Raw genomic sequence first — 20,456 nt, 5'->3', positions numbered from 1 at the left:
TGGTGCTGGAGGAAGCTACAGAGATAGGGAGGGGCGGGGCCATGGAGGGATTTGGTCTCATTGACCTTTAGCTTGCAATTCTGTCCATTCCCAATGGGCATAAAGAAAGACGTGCATTTATATAGCGCCTACACAACTTCAGGACATTCCAAAGCACATTACAGCCAATGATGTGCTTTTGAAGTGTAGTCACTGTTGTAATGCAGGAAACACGGCAGCTAATTTGCGCACAGAAAGCTCCCACAAACAGCAATGTGATAATGACGAGATAATCTGTTTTTACTGAAGTTGATTGAGGGATAAATATTAGCCCCAGAATACCAGGGAGAACTCCACCTGCTCTCCCTCAAAATAGTGCCATGGAATCTTTTACATCCACCCGAGAGCAGACGTGGGCCTCGGTTTAACATCTAATCCGAACGTTTCATTTCCATCACTGAATGACAGTCCCAATGAATTCTCCGGTCTCAATTCCTCAATGACCAGGCAGAACTTACCCAAAAATAAGTGACCATGAAGCTGTCGAATTGTCATAAAAACCCAACTGGTTCACTGATGTTCTTTAGGGAAAGAAATCTAGCATCCTTGCTCGATCTGGGCCTATACGTGACTCCAGTCCCACATCCCAACATGGTTGACTCTTATCTGCCCTCTGAAGTGGCCCAGCAAGCCACTCAGTTGGTAACAAATTGCTACCAAACGGAACACTCGCGCGACCGAGGCATCGAATTTGTAACTTCCAAGTCGCACACACCATCCCGACTTGGAAATATATCGCCGGCCCTTCATCGTCGCTGGGTCAAAATCCTGGAATTCCCTCCCTAACAGCACTGTGGGAGCATCTTCACCACACGGACTGCAGCGGTTCAAGGCGGCGGCTCACCACCACCTTCTCAAGGGCAATTAGGGATGGGCAATAAATGCCGGCCTTGCCAGTGATGCTCTCATCCCTGGAGGAATAAAAACAACCAGGCCAAAGGCCTCAGCTGGTTTTCAGTAATAGACAATGACCAGGACAAGAGATTTTCCAACGTCAGATGCTAGTAAGCACACGAGGCATTAAACTGTTCAAAAGGTGAAGGAATGGGTGGGGCAGCGAGTTAGCATGGTCTGTGACCTTTCACCTTTGGAACAGGAGTCGGAATGCAGCCCAGAACATCGAGACAAAATTCTCCTCGGCCCCTGCTCGGACAATCTACCTCGGTTACTTGTGTGAATGAGGCCACAGCACAAAGTTACCCTAATTAGTAAAAAATTAGAATAGTAATCGGATCAAAGGACAACGGATACTCAAAGGGGGAAACTTTAACAGCCCCCACTCCCACTCCCCCGGTCGGGCTACTAACGGGATCGGGAGCGATGCTGATTTTACACCTGCTCAATTTTAATCTCCATTGGAGAGAACGGAGAATGATATTGGGCAGAGTATAAACCCATCGCTCCACCCGATCCCATGGGATTCTCTCCCGGAGGTTTAGGTTAAAATTACCCCCAAAATGTTTGCCCTTTCAAATGCTGCTAAAAAGAACAATCCTGGGCCTTTTGCAATAATCCTGGCGGAACTTCCTGGCGGTGGACATTCCTGGAGAAGTGTCAGTGAATTAAACAATACCCACACAGCAAAATCTGACCGTGTTCTGACAAAGGCTCCATTGCTCAGACATCGAGCTGTCTGCTCTGTCCACAGGTGCTGCCTGACCTGCTGTGTGTTTCCAGTACTTGCTGCTGTTGTTTGTGATCCTTGTTACATTGTCCGCTGATGTCTCCTGTCTGGTAACAATACGGAAAAATATCTCAAGCGTTGATGACCAAACTATTTACCCACATTACTTGCTAGACAGGAGTGAGCTCTCAGTGTGTATTCAGTATCTGCTGGGCACGATCTCTCCGCACTGTGTGAAAGCAAAGGGTCAAAGCAAATAACTGGACCAGTTCTGCCATCTGCTGCTAGCACTGAGAAGTGGTTCATTTATTTTACCTCGTTCATGATGGGTTTGACAAATGCGATTCTCATTTGAATAAACATTGATTAATCAGCCATCGTGCCTGTACCGGCTCACTGAAAGAGCTGTCCGATCAAGGGCAATGAGAGATGAGCAATAAATGCTGTCCTTGATAGCGACGCACATATCGCAAGAATGAATTTAAAAAGGACAAGATGACACAGGGGTCAATATAGTAAAATGTAAGCTCGAAACTGAAAACAGGAAGTTCTTCTCCACACAACGAGTGAGTACACTTGGAATGGGCTCCTAGATATAGTGCACACAGAAACACTGAAATTATCTCATCATCATCATGTGCAGTCCCTCGAAGCGAGGATGACTTGCTTCCACGTCAAAAAGGGATGCGTTCACAGTTGTTTCAATGAAGGACCTAATATTCCAGGTCCCGAACTAAATCTTGAAGGGTGGAAGATGCCTGTGCGTGGATGTTTTTAACGTGTGGTGGCCGTTGCACACCAGACAAAGCTAGGTCTTGGTCCAGTGGCAAGGGTTACCCAAGACGACTGGAGACCAACTCTGCTGCACGGACCGAGCACGCATACATATCGCAGTGTGGGCTGGCCCGTGCTGCCCCTGGGCCCTCTCCTCTTCTGACCCCCACACTCACGCCTCTCCGAGGCCCCAGTCACTTCCCTCCTTCGCCCCTCCTGCTGTGCCTGCCCGCACTGCAATCAGTGACCTGGCTTCATAACCGTCGCCCTCCTACAGCAGCACACACTGCTCCCTGCAGTGGTAGGCCGTCGTACGCTGCTCCCTTCAATGGCCCCAGCCTGCTGATGTGGCCTTTCAATGGTGGGGCAGTTACCCAAATTATCTAACAGAAAGTGGAATGCTGCAATGAAGTGGGAATAGTAGAGGCTCCCTGGATGGATCAAGTAAGATGGGCCGAATGCCCATCCTAATCCTTAAATATCCGGTGAAGTTGCCCAAGGTGCACTGACGACTGAGGAAGAGCAACTGTGCCCCCTGTTGGTGAATCATCAGTACGGCACAGAACAATTCTACATCAAAAAACACAAATACTGCAGATGCTGCAAACCTGAACCGAAGACAGAAAATGCTGGAAACGCTCAGCAGGTCAGGCAACATCAGTGGAGACAACAGACAAGTTGGCTTTTCTGGCAAGAAAATAAACAGGTGGGCACCGTGGGTACAGACCACTTCGCCAGGACAGTGTTGTGACTGTGAGGATCCACATCCCAAGTACCTCTCCCTCCCCCTGTCTCCAGAATTACCGGCACATCCATCCTATATTGCTAGCAGCTCCTACCAGTGAGAAAGTGGGAGCAATAGTTAAGGACTGAAGCTGTTAAAGTCAATATTAAGGCTAGAGAGATGTAAAGTGCCTCATAGACAAACCAGGTATCTACAGGCCTGTCAGTTTAACGTCAGTTGTGAGGAAGCTACTAGATTCTGTCTTTAAGGATTGAGTGACTGAGCACTTGAACAAATATGAGCTGATTGGGGAGAGGCAGCTTGGCTTTGTTAAAAACAAGTCATGTCTGACTGATCCCATTGAGTATTTTGAGGAGGTCACTAATAAGATAGACAAGGGAGTGTCTGTGGGTGTGATCTATATGGATTTTCAGAATGCATTCGATGAAGTTCCACACTGAAGATTATTGGTAAGAATGAGAGTGTACAGAATTGGAGGTAGTCTCTTGACTTGGGTTGGACATTGTCGGGCGGTGGGAGACAGAGAGTGGGGATAAAGGGTCAGTACTCAGATTGACAGGATGTGACAAGTGGTGTTCCCCAGGGATCTGTTCTGGGGCCTCAATGTTTCACCATATTAATTAATGACTTGGATGAAAGTTGTATATCCAAGTGTGCAGATGACAGTAGCAGGGACAGTTAGTAGTGCCGATGGGAGCAGGGAGTGGCAAAAGGATATAAACAGATTAAAGGAGTGGGCAAAACGGTGGCAGATGGAGTTTAGTGTGGGCAAGTGTGAGGTCATCCACTTTGGACATAAGATAAATCTAAATGGTGAGAAACTCGGGATGGGAGAGGAACAAAGGGATTTGGGAGTTCAAGTACACAAATCATTTAAAGCCAGTAGACACGTACAAAAAGCAATCACAAAGGCTGGTGGAGTGTTGGCCTTTATCTCAGGGGGGATTACAAAGGGGAGAGAATTATGCTGCAGTTGTACAGAGTGTTAGTCAGACCCCACCTGGAGCACTGAGCCCAGTTTTGGGCAGGTGGGGGTACAGCAATGATTCACCAGAATGATACCGGGGTGTAAAGGGTTAATTATGAGGGCAGGTTGGCTTGTATTCCATGGATATAGAAGATTGAGGGGTGATCTGATCGCGGGGTTTAAAATGTTAAAAGGATTCGATAGGGTAGAAACAGAGAAACTATTTCTGCTGGTGGGGAAAGCAAGAACAAGGAGACATGACCTTAAATTAGAGCCCGGCCATTTAGGAGGGAAATCAGGAAGCACTTTGTCACACAAAGGGCAGTGGGAATCTGGAACTCTCTTCCTCACCACACTGTGGACACCGGGTCAATTGATATTTTCAAGGCTGAGATCGATAGTTTTTGTTGGATGAGGGTATATGGAGCAATGGCAGTAAATGGAGTTCAGGTACAGTTCAGCCATGATCGAATAGAATGGCAGAACAGGATCGAGGGGCTGAATGGCCTCCTCCTGTTCCTGCGTTTCTATCTCTGCACAAACGTGGATAATAGAATAGGTGAATTTTAATATTTGAAAAGCCTGCCATGTGAATATAATAAATATAACAGGAACACATAACATCTTACCCTGTAAACAAAGCACAGAAAATATCACAACGTGTATTTATATAGTGCCTTTAATGTAGTCAAACATCCCAAGACCCTTCACAAGAGTGATTATCAAACAAAATCTGACACTCAGCCACATAAGGAGATATTAGACAGATGACCAAGAGCTTGATCAAAGAGGCAGATTTCATGAAGCATCTTTAAAACGAGGAGACTGAAGAGTTGGAGAGGTTTAGGGAGGAAATTCCAGAGCTTAGGGTCTAGGCAGCTGAAGGCACGGCTGCCAGTGGTGGAGTGATGGAAATACGGAGATACACAAGTGGCCAGAATTGGAGGAGTGCAGAGATCTCGGAGGGTTGTCGGGCTGGAGGATGATACAGAGATAGGGAGGGGAGAGGCCAGGGTAGGATTTGAAAACAAGGATGAGACTGGTAGTCAATGTACGTCAGCAAGCCCAGGGCTGGGAAGTGAACATGACTTGGTGTGAGTTAGGATACGGGCAGCAGTGTTTTGGATGGGTTCAAGTTTCTGTAGGGTGGGAGATGGGAGGCCAGCCAGGAGAGCATTCTAGTAGTCAGGGCTAGCAGTAACAAAGGTATGGATTAGGGTTTCAGCAGCAGATGAGCTGAGACAGAGGCGGAGTCGGGTGATGTTACGGAGGTGGAAGTAGGCGGTCTAGGTGATGGAGTGGACATGTGGTCGGAAGCTCATTTCGGGGTCAAATACATCACCAAGGTTGGGAACGGTCAGGTTCAGCCTCAGACAGTTGCCAGGGAGATGGTTGGAGTCACTGGCTAGGGAACGGAGTTCATGGTGGGGAGCGATAACAATGTCTTCAGTCTTATTATTTAGTTGGAGGAAATTCTGCTCATCCAGCACTGGATATCAGACAAGCAGAGTGACAAGCAGAGAGTGGCGGGGTCGATAAAGGTGTTGGTGAGGTAGAGCTGGGAGTGGTCAGCGTACATGTGGAACGCAGGTTGTGTTTTCTGATAATGTCAGTGAGGGACAGCATGTAGATGAGCAATAGGAGGGGGCCAAGAATAGGACCTTGGGGGACACCGGGAGGAGAATCCATAGCAGGTGGTTCTCTGGCTGTGACTGGATAGAAAAAAAACAGGCGACAGGAACTGATAACATCTGTTAGCCAAATGATGTACTGTGTCCCTAAATATAATGGGTCTGAAATTCAGGCTCTGGGAAAGACCCGTTACTGCCCGTTTGTGGTGACCATGCGGCGGAATCCCATGGCCGCCGCTTTGTGGTCAACTGGCCGCCCTGACCCAAATTCAGGTCGGGGATTTTTCGGCCTGTCCCCACTTCTGCCCCGCTGCTGCCAACCGCCGCAAACACATCCTAAAAGTGTGGACCACCGTTAACCCTGACCTGCAGAATACACCGACACAAAGTCACCTGAAATAAACATTGCCCTGACGTTCGGTAACACTGACAGCTTTCTCTGTCGGTGCACCTTCTGCTGACTGTGTGTGGCCCGGCAGTGCCGCGGCCCTTCAAGGGTAGGGACCATTGCCGCGGCCGCCAGGTCTTTATTTTTGCCGGCCGACTTCCCGATCGCCCGGCAAAATAGTGCCGACGGGTTCGGCCAACAGGCAGCCTGGTACCCCCTCTAGGATGCCAGGCCGTTGGCCCGGCCGAAACCCTCTCTTGTGGCCCAGTGGTCGAAGATATAAAATGCCCGATTCTCTCCTGTTTAACGGAGGGGAGAGAGCGGGGAGACACACTCACTGACATCACCACCGCTCCACCGCTGAGTGACAGAGGCGGAGTCCTGATCTCACCCCAACTTCCCCCCCCTCAGCCTGCCTTACCGCCTCACTTCCGTCCCCACTATGACCCACTTCAGGTCCCACTTTAATAACAGTACAAAGTCCTGAAAATCAACGGAAAGGCCGCCTCAACGATCCCGGCGGAAAACACTTCAAGAAAAAGGTAAGTCCGCCAGCTTTCTGGCAGCCCTGAATTTCGGCCCCGATGTGCCTTCTGGCTGTGAATCAGACACGACTACATATATGTAGTTACACATCAACTGAAGCTTTATTTGTGAGAGACTTGAAGCAAACCAGCAAAGCAGCAACATGTCACAGCAGGTAGAGGACATTGTACAACATCCCCGCCATAAGACTGCCTCACCTAACAGAGCACAGTGATCACAATGATTGTCTCTGTCCTGGGAACTACGCCAAACAAGGCTTCTTCTGTGGAGGATTCACTGTAGATGGGATCCTAAAATCAAACTATTTTCTCAGAATCACTGAGGCACTGGGTGATGGGAAAGGGCAGATATTCAGATTATTGCAGTTATTACCAGGTGGGATTTTCCCAGACCCAGCAGGTATTTATCGGTGATTATCGAGTGTGATTTTCCCAGACTCTGCGGGTATTTATTGGTGATTATCGGGTGGGATTTCCCAGACCCTGCGGGTATTTATCGGTGATTATCGAGTGTGATTTTCCCAGATCCAGCAGGTATTTATCGGTGATTATCGAGTGTGATTTTCCCAGACCCAGCAGGTATTTATCGGTGATTATCGGGTGGGATTTCCCAGACCCTGTGTGTATTTATCGGTGATTATCGGGTAGGATTTCCCAGACCCTGCGGGTATTTATCGGTGATTATCGGGTGGGATTTTCCCAGACTCCTGCTCCACTGCCGGGACCTGGCACTCACCGGGTGAGTCAATGGGTGGAGTATCGGGCTGGTCCACTGCGGTTTTCCAATAAGCTTCAGGCTGCCTGCGAGGTCTCACCAGAGGTGCCGAGTCTGGGAATATTGTGCCTGGTGTAAGAAGCTGTTTTATTTTTATAAAGGGCTAAAACCCTCATCCTCCTGGATTGTTACTGTCCGGGGACAGATTTTCAGCGGGTCCCCATCAATGAGACCTGAACTAAACTAAGGATAGAGTTTCTCAGTGAATGTACCAGTGAAAGTGTAGATAGGGGATTTGTTCATCATCATAGGCAGTCCCTCGAAATCGAGGAAGATTTGCTTCCACTCTAAAAGTGAGTTCTCAGGTGACTGAACAATCCAATACGGGAATTAATGTCTCTGTCACAGGTGGACAGACAGTCGTTGGAGGAAAGGATGGGTGGGGAGTCTGGTTTGCCGTATGTTCCTCCGGGTTTTTCGGACACATGCGCCTTCGCCCCACGACCCCCCCGTCCCGCGCCGGCACCAAATTCAAACTGGCATCAGGTCAGCGCATCGGCCTTTGCTGCTTCTGTTGGTCAAATCGGTGCAACAAAGAGGCTCTGTTGTTTCTGCTGCTGATTCCAGCAACAGCGATATAAAGCCCAGCCCAGGAAAACTGTTAAATATACAGACCCATTATATCCCAGCAAAATCCTCCATGGTTCAATGTTTGAACATTTTAATTTCATGGAAAGTTATGTTTGGAATTTAAAAAACACCAAATTCTATAAATTTGAAAGTGAAAATCAGAGTGGATGCTGGGAACAAACATTAGGACAGACACTGTCTGTAAAGTGAAAAGACACATCAATATATCATAAATTTTCCACTTCACTGACCTTGCATTTATATAGCGCCTTTCACAATGTCCCAAAGCACTTCACAGCCAATGAATTACTTTTGTGTTGTATGTCATATAGGAAATGCAGCAGACAATCTGCGTACAGCAAGATCCCACAAACAGCAATGTGATGACGAGTGGTTAATCTGTTTTTAGTGATGTTGGTTGAGGGATAAATATTGGCCCAAGACACCAGGGAGAACTCTCCTGTTCTTCTTCCAAATAGTGCCATGGGATCTTTTACATTCATCTAACAAGGCAGACTGAAGGTTTCGAATCTCATCTGAAAGACGGCACCTCCAACAGTGCAGCACTCCTCCAGTACTGCACTGGGCGTGTCAGCCTAGATTTTGTGTTCTTGTCTATTGTCACAACCTTCTGACTCAGAGGCGAGAGAGCTACGCACTGAGCCAAGGCTGACACTCCAGTGTCAACACACAGGCTCGTTTCCAGCAGGAGTCACGGGATGGTGATCAGGAGAACCCGGTCCGATTTCCCCCTTCCTTCCCTGAGGGCACTGACACAACTTGGGACACCACTGCCGCTGCCTGATCTGTGACTCTCCACATGGAACCTGGGATCCTCCTGGTCTGTGTGTCTCAGTGTAACACTGTACAGAGCCTCTGGTAACTGGGACATTGATAGTGTCTTGTCTATTGCACACATCCGCTTTACTTCATAATGTTGCCCCGAACTATGGGAAGAGATGACCCCTCCTCTAACCACTCCTACTCCCCCCCCCCCCGCCCCCCTACACCCACTGCACACACCTATTACAGAAACCTTACTCCACGGGGAGGGAAGAGTGAATATACAGTCACCAGTGGTTTGGAGCACGGATCCACAGCACAAGACTGACACTAATCTGAGATGAAATTGCAATTCTCACTCAGTGTTCTACTGTCCCATTAATTAATGGTTCCCCAGGCCTCCCCTGTTCCAATGATAGAATCTTACAGCACAGAAGGAGGCCATTCGGCCCATCGTGCCTGTGCTGGCTCTTCGAAAGAGCATTCCAATTAGTCCCACCCCCTGCTCTTTCCCCGCAGCCCGACAATTTTTCCTTCTCAAGCATTTATTCAATTCCCTTTTGAAAGTTACTATTGAATCTGCTGGATCTGAGATTGATTGGCACATACCCAATCAAACCCAAGAATGGTCAGAGGTCGCGATGGAAGGTGAGCAGGATAACAGAGACAAAGGGAGGTCACGTCACAGAGAGGAGCAGAACTTCCTGGCGGTGGACATTCCTGTAGAAGTGTCAGTGAATTAAACAATACCCACACAGCAAAATCTGACCGTGTTCTGACAAAGGCTCCATTGCTCAGACATCGAGCTGTTTGCTCTGTCCACAGGTGCTGCCTGACCTGCTGTGTGTTTCCAGTACTTTCTGCTGTTGTCTGTGATCTGTCCTTGTTACTTTGTCTGCTGATGAGAATCGCATTTGACAAACCCATCATGAACGGGGTAGAATAAATGAAGCACTTCTCAGTGCGACCAGCAGATGGCAGAATTGTTCCAGTTATTTGCTCTGTCCCTTTGCTTTCACACAGTGCGGAGAGATCGTGCCCAGCAGATACTGAATACACACTGAGTGTTCACTCCTGTCCAGCAAGAACTCTGCATAAATATTTTGGTCAACAACGCTGAAGATATTTTCTTATTGTTACCAGACAGGAGGCATCAGCAGATAAAGCAACAAGAACAGATCACACACAGCAGCAAGTACTGGAAACACACAGCAGGTCGTGGTTCCGATTCTGAGGACCAAGGTGAGACAGTAAAAACGACCCCCATGTTGATGGAATAGACAGCAGGTGAAGTACAGGTGACAGAAGCATTCTGCCAATGGTGAGGGAGTTCTTCCAATGAGGTGAGACTGGATGGAGACTTTGCTGGAAAGACTTGCAGCCTGCAGAATCTGTGCTGGGAATGAACAGAGCAACAGCTTCTGCCTGAGGAAAGTGATCATCTGTCAGGTGGGAGCTTTTACTGTACATTTGATGCCGTCAAGTAATCAGCTGGAGCAATGGCCGCAGAACTCCTGCCTCAGGGTGACGGACGTGGTTCCCGAGCAGCGTGGTTCCTGTGGCCATGCAGTTACATTTAAACATTAAATGTAAAAAGCCTATTAAAGGTCCGACAACTAGCTGTTAATCATCTCAATTGGGTCACCCACCACTGCCGGTTGGGTCAGCTGTACGATGACAGACGCGTCTGGGGGAAAAGGTGCCTGGGGGCAGGATGACAGGGGGCTCCCGACCTACTGTCAAATATAACAACTTTCCCAACCGACCCTCCACCGATCGTGCTCACTACCAGCCCGGATAATTCCCATGTCTTCAGTCTTCCCAATATTTAGTTGGAGGAAATTCTGCTCATCCAGTACTGGATGTCAGACAAGCAGTGTGACAAATCAAGAGAGAGTGGAGGGATCGAGAAAGGAGGTGGTGAGGTGGAGCTGTGAGCCGTCAGTGTACATGTGGAACCTGGTGTTGTGTTTTCTGATGATGTCGCCGAGGGGCAGCGTGTAGATGCACAATAGGAGGGGGCAAGAATAGGATCTGAGGGGACACCGGGAGGAGAATCCATCGCAGGTGGTTCTCTGGCTGTGACTGAATAGAAAAAAAACAGGCGACAGGAATTGATAACATCTGTTAGCCAAATGATGTACTGTGTCCCTAAATATGATGTGTGTTCTGGCCTGTCGAATCAGACATGACAACATATATGTAGATTAACATATGTAGTCTCGAAGAGGTGCAAATGGGAATGGCAGAATCATCGACAGCGGCTTTGTGAATAAATAGGGGCCTCACCTCCTCCTTTCTCGACCCCTTTTAACACCCTTTATCCTTTTAGAATTTTGCTGTACAGTGGCCCTTTTTGTTCTTTGCCTTGGGTTTCTCTGCCCTCCACTTTTCCTCATTTCCTTTCTGTCTTTTGCTTTTCAAGTATTGATCCAGTTCCCATTTGAGATTTACTATTGAATCTGCTTCCACCGTCGTGTCGTAGCAACTCGCTGCGTAAAAAAATTATCCTCATGTCGCCTCTTGTTCCTTTGCCAGTTATCTTAAATCTGTGACCTTTGCTTATCGACCCTCCTGCCAGTGGAAACAGCTTCTCCCTATTTACTCTATCAAACCCCTTCATAATATTGAACACCTCTATTAAATCGCCCCTTAACCTCCACTGGTCTAAGGAGGACAATCCCAATCAGGAATTCAGGAAAAACTTCATTACCCAGAGAGTGGTGAGAATGTGGAACTCACTACACAGGGAGTGGTTGTGGCGAATAGCATCGATGTATTTAAGGGGAAGCTGAATAAATAGATGATGGAGAAAGGAAGAGCAGGATATGCTGATAGGGTGAGATGAAATTGGGTGGGAGGAGACTCGTGTGGAGCAGAAACACCAGCATGGACCTGTTGGGTTGAATGGTCTGTTTCTGTGCTGTAAAATCCGATGTATTTCTCTCGTCTCTCCAGTCCTTATGTTGTTATTGCAGTTGGAAGGAAAGTCCCCTTCACTGAAAGGGGGGAGGAATGGACCACAAGACAGACTTTCAGTTGTGTGAAGAGAGGTGCCCCTTGACAGTCTGTAAACTCAGGCCCACAGTACAGCAGAATGCTTTAGTGACCAGGAAATGCCCGATGATTCTTTGTAAGGGTTATGCCGAGCAGGATGTGGTTGAACTAATGGGAAGGCAAAGTACAATTGTGAAGGAAAGATAGTCCCGGCAGAAGAAAGTAAGTATGTGGCTGGTACAGGTGAGGAGCAGGAAACTGCAGCCTTGGGATCAGGCCCCCCCTGCAAGACCTGCTTCGGTGCAAGGTGGATTCCCGTAAAACCCACCACAGAAATTATATCATCCAAATTAATATCACGTGTTGCAGTTCAGACACACGAGGTGACCACTTCTGGTCACACAGAGCTGTTCCATGTGTAAGGAGAGAGGGTAGCACATATTGCGATACTGTCCGGTACGCACTGAATAAACCTCTGTTAGAGCAAGGTCATTTCAGATCCTCTCAGTCTTTCTTCTTTGTCTTACTCCTTCCTTCCAGTTCTTCATATTTTGATTCTCTTCCAGTAATCTGCCATTGGGTTTTGACTGGTGGCTCCTCTCCCTCAACTGCCTCCATTCTCAGTATGACTCTGGTCCTTCTCTCTCCCGACCTTTGCCCAGTTCCTGCAATGTCCAGTTATTCCAACAGTGCCGGCTGGATGTGCAGCACAGGAGGCAGCCCTTGGGAGTTTCTTCGTTACTTTTCCAATTTTCTTGGCAAGGCATCAAAGGACAGTTTTCAGGATAAGGGAAACAAAAGAACATAAGAAACAGGAGCAGGAGTAGGCCATAAGGCCCATCAAGCATGCTCCACAATTCAATAAGTTCATGTTTCATCTTCTACCTCAGCTCCACTTGCCTGCACTATCCCCATATCCCTTGATTCCCTTAATATCTATCCATCTCTGTCTTGAATATACTCAACGACTGAGCATCCACAGCCCCATGGGGTAGAGAATTCCAAAGAATCACCACCCTCTGAGTGAAGAAATTTCTCCTCATCTCAGTCCTAAATGGCAAACCCCTTATTCTGAGACTGTGACCCCTGGTTCTAGACTCCCCAGCCATGGAAACATCCTCCCTGCATCCACCCTGTCAAGTGATCGGGCCTGGGGCCAGCCAGCTCTGGATGACCCTGAGTCGGAGAGTTAAGGGGGTTCATTTTAATTGAGCTTCCCGGACAGGAATCCCGTGGGATCGGGTGCAGCGCACGGTCGATGTCAAAGTGAATGGAGGGTGTTATTGGGCGGGGTGAAACACCCTATCCTGTGGGATTCCAGCCCGGGGAGTCGGGCTCAAATGGACCCCTAACCTTTGGGGTGTGGGGATAGTTCCAGGGCTGCACTGCGACATGGTCAATTGGTCAGTGCAGAGTTTGGGGTCAGAGTCTCACTGGGCCTAACCCTGGTGTAACCCAGGCTTACCCAGTCGGGAGGGAGGGGAATAATCTGTTCAGTAAGTTATCCAAACATTATATTTTAATGCACTGATTTAAACAAGAAAATATCTTTAAACTCATTGACACGGTGCGAATTGGTTGCCAGGGAAACACAATGCTGAAAGGTGACAGAATTACCCTGCTCTCTGTCTTCAGTATACAAGGTGAGATATTTTCCAGTGAATCCTCACAATAACATCTTTCTCTCAGCTCGATCACTTCGATATAAATTCCATACTGAGAAAACCCCTGGCTACCTTTTGATTTCTGGCTCACTTTGCTTTTCTCTCCTCTCTCACTTCAGATAATCTCAGCTGCCCTGGGGGACTGTATTATCTCGTTCTATTAGTCATCTTGTTTCACACCTTTCTGTGACATACACTGTTACTGTAAGTTGCTGAAGAGGCAAAGGATCCGAATCGCTTGTGTGGTGGGATCAGTACTGAGTGCTGAGCAACAGCCTATGTGTAGGCCCGTGTTACCACAAAACACCTACAGGCCTAGAAATTGGTCTCGGGCACTGGTGCAGAATGGGCGGTATCGGATTGGTCACCCGTTATATACAGCACCTCACATTCAGCGTCTAATATCAGACGGGTGGTCGAGCCGATACTGACCATTCTGCCCCACTGCCCGAGACACATTTCTAGGCCTCTGGCACTGTTTTCCTGACAGTTTAAACCGATGGAGGGAAGCCAAAGACTAAAGGAGAAAGAACCAACAAGTTATTTTCAGAGGCAAATCTGCACAAACATGTCTCTCTGCTTTTCTCGCTTCTTCCCTCTCCCCGCCCCACCTCACTCTCACCCCCCGGCCCTCACCAGTTCTCTGTCCATCCTCTGAACGGACGCAGACTGCCTCTGATACCTCCCTGTTATCTGGAATTATTCTTGCGCGAGTCAAAACTTTTTCATTGTCAGCAGGCCAATTTACCACAAAAGACATCATATCGCGCCCTCATTGATGTACCCAGGCATGCACTTCCCATCAGGCCTCACTGCCTCAATGGTCAGCAGGAACAACAACAAAAACATGCATTTATATCGCACCTTTCACGTAGTAACACATCCCGAGATGCTTCACAGGGGTGAATACAGACAAACATTTGACACCGAGCCACATAAGGAGATATTAGAACAGGTGACCAAAAGCTTAGTCAAAGGGGTAGATTTTAAGGGAAGCGTCTTAAAGGATGAGAGAGAGGTAGAGAGGAGGAGCAGCTTAGGGAGGGAATTTCAGAGCTTAGAGCCTAGGCAGCTGGAGGCATGGCCAGCAATGAATTAAAATCGGGGATGTGCAAGGGGCCAGAATTGGAGGAGTGCAGAGATCTCAGAGGTTTGTGGTGCTGGAGGAAGCTACAGGGATAGGGAGGGGTGAGGCCATGGAGGGATTTGGTCTCATTGACCTTTAGCTTGCAATTCTGTCCATTCCCAATGGGCATAAAGACGTGCATTTATATAGCGCCTACACAATTTCAGGACATTCCTAAGCACATTACAGCCAATGATGTGCTTTTGAAGTGTAGTCACTGTTGTAATGCAGGAAACACGACAGCTAATTTGCGCACAGAAAGCTCCCAAAAACAGCAATGTGATAATGACGAGATAATCTGTTTTTAGTGATGTTGATTGAGGGATAAATATTAGCCCCAGAATACCGGGGGGAACTCCACCTGCTCTCCCTCAAAATAGTGCCATGGAATCTTTTACATCCACCCGAGAGCAGACGTGGGCCTCGGTTTAACATCTAATCCGAACGTCTCATTTCCATCACTGAATGACAGTCCCAATGAATTCTCCGGTCTCAATTCCTCAATGACCAGGCAGACCTTACCCAAAAATAAATGACCATGAAGCTGTCAAATTGTCATAAACACCCAACTGGTTCACTGATGTTCTTTAGGCAAAGAAATCTAGCATCCTTGCTCGGTCTGGGCCTATACGTGACTCCAGTCCCACACCCCAACGAGGTTGACTCTTAACTGCCCTCTGAAGTGGCCCAGCAAGCCACTCAGTTGGTAACAAATTGCTACCAAATGGAACACTCGCGCGCGACCGAGGCATCGAATTTGTAACTTCCAAGTCGCACACACCATCCCGACTTGGAAATATATCGCCGGTCCTTCATCGTCACTGGGTCAAAATCCTGGAACTCCCTCCCTAACAGCACTGTGGGAGCATCTTCACCACACGGACTGCAGCGGTTCAAGGCAGCGGCTCACCACCACCTTCTCAAGGGCAATTAGGGTTGGCCAATAAATGCTGGCCTTGCCAGTGATGGTCTCATCCCTGGAGGAATAAAAACAACCAGGCCAAAGGCCTCAGCTGGTTTTCAGTAATAGACAATGACCAGGACAAGAGATTTTCCAACGTCAGATGCTAGTAAGCACACGAGGCATTAAACTGTTCAAAAGGTGAAGGAATGGGTGGGGCAGTGAGTTAGCATGGTCTGTGACCTTTCACCTTTGGAACAGGAGTCGGAATGCAGCCCAGAACATCGAGACAAAATTCTCCTCGGCCCCTGCTCGGACAATCTACCTCGGTTACTTGTGTGAATGAGGCCACAGCACAAAGTTACCCTAATTAGTAAAAAATTAGAATAGTAATCGGATCAAAGGACAACGGATACTCAAAGGGGGAAACTTTAACACCCCCCACTCCCACTCCCCCGGTCGGGCTACTAACGGGATCGGGAGCGATGCTGATTTTACACCAGCTCAATTTTAATCTCCATTGGAGAGAACGGAGAATGATATTGGGCAGAGTATAAACCCATCGCTCCACCCGATCCCATGGGATTCCCAACCGGAGGTTTAGGTTAAAATTACCCCCAAAATGTTTGCCCTTTCAAATGCTGCTAAAAGAACAATCCTGGGCCTTTTGCAATAATCCTGGCGGAACTTCCTGGCGGTGGACATTCCTGGAGAAGTGTCAGTGAATTAAACAATACCCACACAGCAAAATCTGACCGTGTTCTGACAAAGGCTCCATTGCTCAGACATCGAGCTGTCTGCTCTGTCCACAGGTCCTGCCTGACCTGCTGTGTGTTTCCAGTACTTGCTGCTGTTGTTTGTGATCCTTGTTACATTGTCCGCTGATGTCTCCTGTCTGGTAACAATACGGAAAAATATCTCAAGCGTTGATGACCAAACTATTTACCCACATTACTTGCTAGACAGGAGTGAGCTCTCAGTGTGTATTCAGTATCTGCTGGGCACGATCTCTCCGCACTGTGTGAAAGCAAAGGGTCAAAGCAAATAACTGGACCAGTTCTGCCATCTGCTGCTAGCACTGAGAAGTGGTTCATTTATTTTACCTCGTTCATGATGGGTTTGACAAATGCGATTCTCATTTGAATAAACATTGATTAATCAGCCATCGTGCCTGTACCGGCTCACTGAAAGAGCTGTCCGATCAAGGGCAATGAGAGATGGGCAATAAATGCTGTCCTTGATAGCGACGCACAGATCGCAAGAATGAATTTAAAAAGCTTTTTGGCTAAGAGCATTGGCGCAGAGTGATCCCTGGCGTGTGCAAGGTGACCTCTGGCGTTTGTGATTTGACAAAGAATTGGAATGATTGGCTACGAATTTTTAAAAAAAATGAATTTAAAAAGGACAAGATGACACAGGGGTCAATATCGTAAAATGTAAGCTCGAAACTGAAAACAGGAAGTTCTTCTCCACACAACGAGTGAGTACACTTGGAATGGGCTCCGAGATATAGTGCACACAGAAACACTGAAATTATCTCATCATCATCATGTGCAGTCCCTCGAAGCGAGGATGACTTGCTTCCACGTCAAAAAGAGATGCGTTCACAGTTGTTTCAATGAAGGACCTAATATTCCAGGTCCCGAACTACATCTTGAAGGGTGGAAGATGCCTATGCGTGGATGTTTTTAACGTGTGGTGGCCGTTGCACACCAGACAGAGCTAGGTCTTGGTCCAGTGGCAAGGGTTACCCAAGACGACTGGAGACCAGCTCTGCTGCACGGACCGAGCACGCACACATATCGCAGTGTGGGCTGGCCCGTGCTGCCCCTGGGCCCTCTCCTCTTCTGACGCCCACACTCACGCCTCTCCTAGGCCCCAGTCACTTCCCTCTCCGGACTCTTGCCGCTCCTTCGCCCCTCCTGCTGTGCCTGTCCGCACTGCAGTCAGTGACCTGGCTTCGTATCCGTCGCCCTCCTACAGCAGCACACACTGCTCCCTGCAGTGGTAGGCCGTCGTACGCTGCTCCCTTCAATGGTCCCGGCCTGCTGATGTGGCCTTTCAATGGTGGGGCAGTTACCCAAATTATCTAACAGAAAGTGGAATGCTGCAATGAAGTGGGAATAGTAGAGGCTCCCTGGATGGATCAAGTAAGATGGGCCGAATGCCCATCCTAATCCTTAAATATCCGGTGAAGTTGCCCAAGGTGCACTGACGACTGAGGAAGAGCAACTGTGCCCCCTGTTGGTGAATCATCAGTACGGCACAGAACATTTCTACATCAAAAAACACAAATACTGCAGATACTGCAAACCTGAACCGAAGACAGAAAATGCTGGAAACGCTCAGCAGGTCAGGCAACATCAGTGGAGACAACAGACAAGTTGGCTTTTTGGTCAAGAAAATAAACAGGTGGGCACCGTGGGTACAGACCACCTCACCAGCACAGTGTTGTGACTGTGAGGATCCACATCCCAAGTACCTCTCCCTCCCCCTGTCTCCAGAATCACTGGCACATCCATCCTATATTGCTAGCAGCTCCTACCAGTGAGAAAGTGGGAGCAATAGTTAAGGACTGAAGCTGTTAAAGTCAATATTAAGGCTAGAGAGATGTAAAGTGCCTCATAGACAAACCAGGTATCTACAGGCCTGTCAGTTTAACGTCAGTTGTGAGGAAGCTACTAGATTCTGTCATTAAGGATAGAGTGACTGAGCACTTGAACAAATATGAGCTGATTGGGGAGAGGCAGCATGGATTTGTCAAAGGCAAGTCATGTCTGACTGATCCCGTTGAGTATTTTGAGGTGGTCACAAATAAGCTAGACAAGGGAGTGTCTGTGGGTGTGATCTCTCTGGATTTTCAGAATGCATTCGATGAAGTTCCACACTGAAGATTATTGGTAAGAATGAGACTGTACAGAATTGGAGGTAGCCTCTTGACTTGGGTTGGACATTGTCGGGCGGTGGGAGACAGAGAGTGGGGATAAAGGGTCAGTACTCAGATTGACAGGATGTGACAAGTGGTGTTCCCCAGGGATCTGTTCTGGGGCCTCAACGTTTCACCATATTAATTAATGACTTGGATGAAAGTTGTATATCCAAGTGTGCAGATGACAGTAGCAGGGACAGTCAGTAGTGCCGATGGGAGCAGGGAGTGGCAAAAGGATATAAACAGATTAAAGGAGTGGGAAAAATGATGGCAGATGGAATTTAGTGTGGGCAAGTGTGAGGTCATTCACTTTGGACATAAGATAAATCTAAATGGTGAGAAACTCGGGATGGGAGAGGAACAAAGGGATTTGGGAGTCCAAGTACACAAATCATTTAAAGCCAGTGGACAGGTACAAAAAGCAATTACAAAGGCTGGTGGAGTGTTGGCCTTTATCTCAGGGGGGGATTACAAAGGGGAGGGAATTATGCTGCAGTTGTACAGAGCGTTAGTCAGACCCCACCTGGAGCACTGAGCCCAGTTTTGGGCAGGAGGGGGTACAGCAATGATTCACCAGAATGATACCGGGGTGTAAAGGGTTAATTATGAGGGCAGGTTGGCCTGTATTCCATGGATATAGAAGATTGAGGGGTGATCTGATCGAGGGATTTAAAATGTTAAAAGGATTCGATAGGGTAGAAACAGAGAAACTATTTCTGCTGGTGGGGGAAGCAAGAACAAAGGGACATGACCTTAAATTAGAGCCCGGCCATTTAGGAGGGAAATCAGGAAGCACTTTGTCACACAAAGGGCAGTGGGAATCTGGAACTCTCTTCCCCAACACAATGTGGACGCCGGGACAATTGATATTTTCAAGGCTGAGATCGATAGATTTTTGTTGGATTAGGGTACATGGAGCAATGGCAGTAAATGGAGTTCAGGTACAGTTCAGCCATGATCGAATAGAATGGCAGAACAGGATCGAGGGGCTGAATGGCCTTCTCCTGTTCCTGCGTTTCTATCTCTGCACAAATGTGGATAATAGAATGGATGAATTTTTATATTTGAAAGGCCTGCCATGTAAATATAATAAATATAACAGGAACACATAACATCTTACCCTGTAAACAAAGCACAGAAAATATCACAACGTGTATTTATATAGCGCCTTTAATGTAGTCAAACATCCCAAGGCCCTTCACAAGAGTGATTATCAAACAAAATTTGACACTCAGCCACATAAGGAGATATTAGACAGATGACCAATAGCTTGATCAAAAAGGCAGGTTTTATGAAGCATCTTTAAAACGAGGAGACTGAAGAGTTGGAGAGGTTTAGGGAGGAAATTCCAGAGCTTAGGGTCTCGGCAGCTGAAGGCACGGCTGCCAGTGGTGGAGTGATGGAAATACGGAGATACACAAGTGGCCAGAATTGGAGGAGTGCAGAGATCTCGGAGGGTTGTAGGGCTGGAGGATGATACAGAGATAGGGAGGGGAGAGGCCAGGGTAGGATTTGAAAACAAGGATGAGACTGGTAGTCAATGTACGTCAGCAAGCCCAGGGCTGAGAAGTGAACATGACTTGGTGTGAGTTAGGATACGGGCAGCAGTGTTTTGGATGGGTTCAAGTTTCTGTAGGGTGGGAGATGGGAGGCCAGCCAGGAGAGCATTCTAGTAGTCAGGGCTAGCAGTAACAAAGGTATGGATTAGGGTTTCAGCAGCAGATGAGCTGAGGCAGAGGCAGAGGCAGAGTCGGGTGATGTTACGGAGGTGGAAGTAGGCGGTCTAGGTGATGGAGTGGACATGTGGCCGGAAGCTCATTTCGGGGTCAAATACATCACCAAGGTTGGGAACGGTCAGATTCAGCCTCAGACAGTTGCCAGGGAGATGGCTGGAGTCACTGGCTCGGGAACGGAGTTCATGGTGGGGAGCGATGACAATGTCTTTGGTCTTATTATTTAGTTGGAGGAAATTCTGCTCATCCAAGTACTGGATATCAG

The sequence above is a fragment of the Pristiophorus japonicus genome, chromosome 19 (genome assembly GCF_044704955.1).
Source record: "Pristiophorus japonicus isolate sPriJap1 chromosome 19, sPriJap1.hap1, whole genome shotgun sequence".
Lineage (NCBI taxonomy): Eukaryota > Metazoa > Chordata > Chondrichthyes > Pristiophoridae > Pristiophorus > Pristiophorus japonicus.
Note: the sequence above shows the minus strand (reverse complement) of the source record.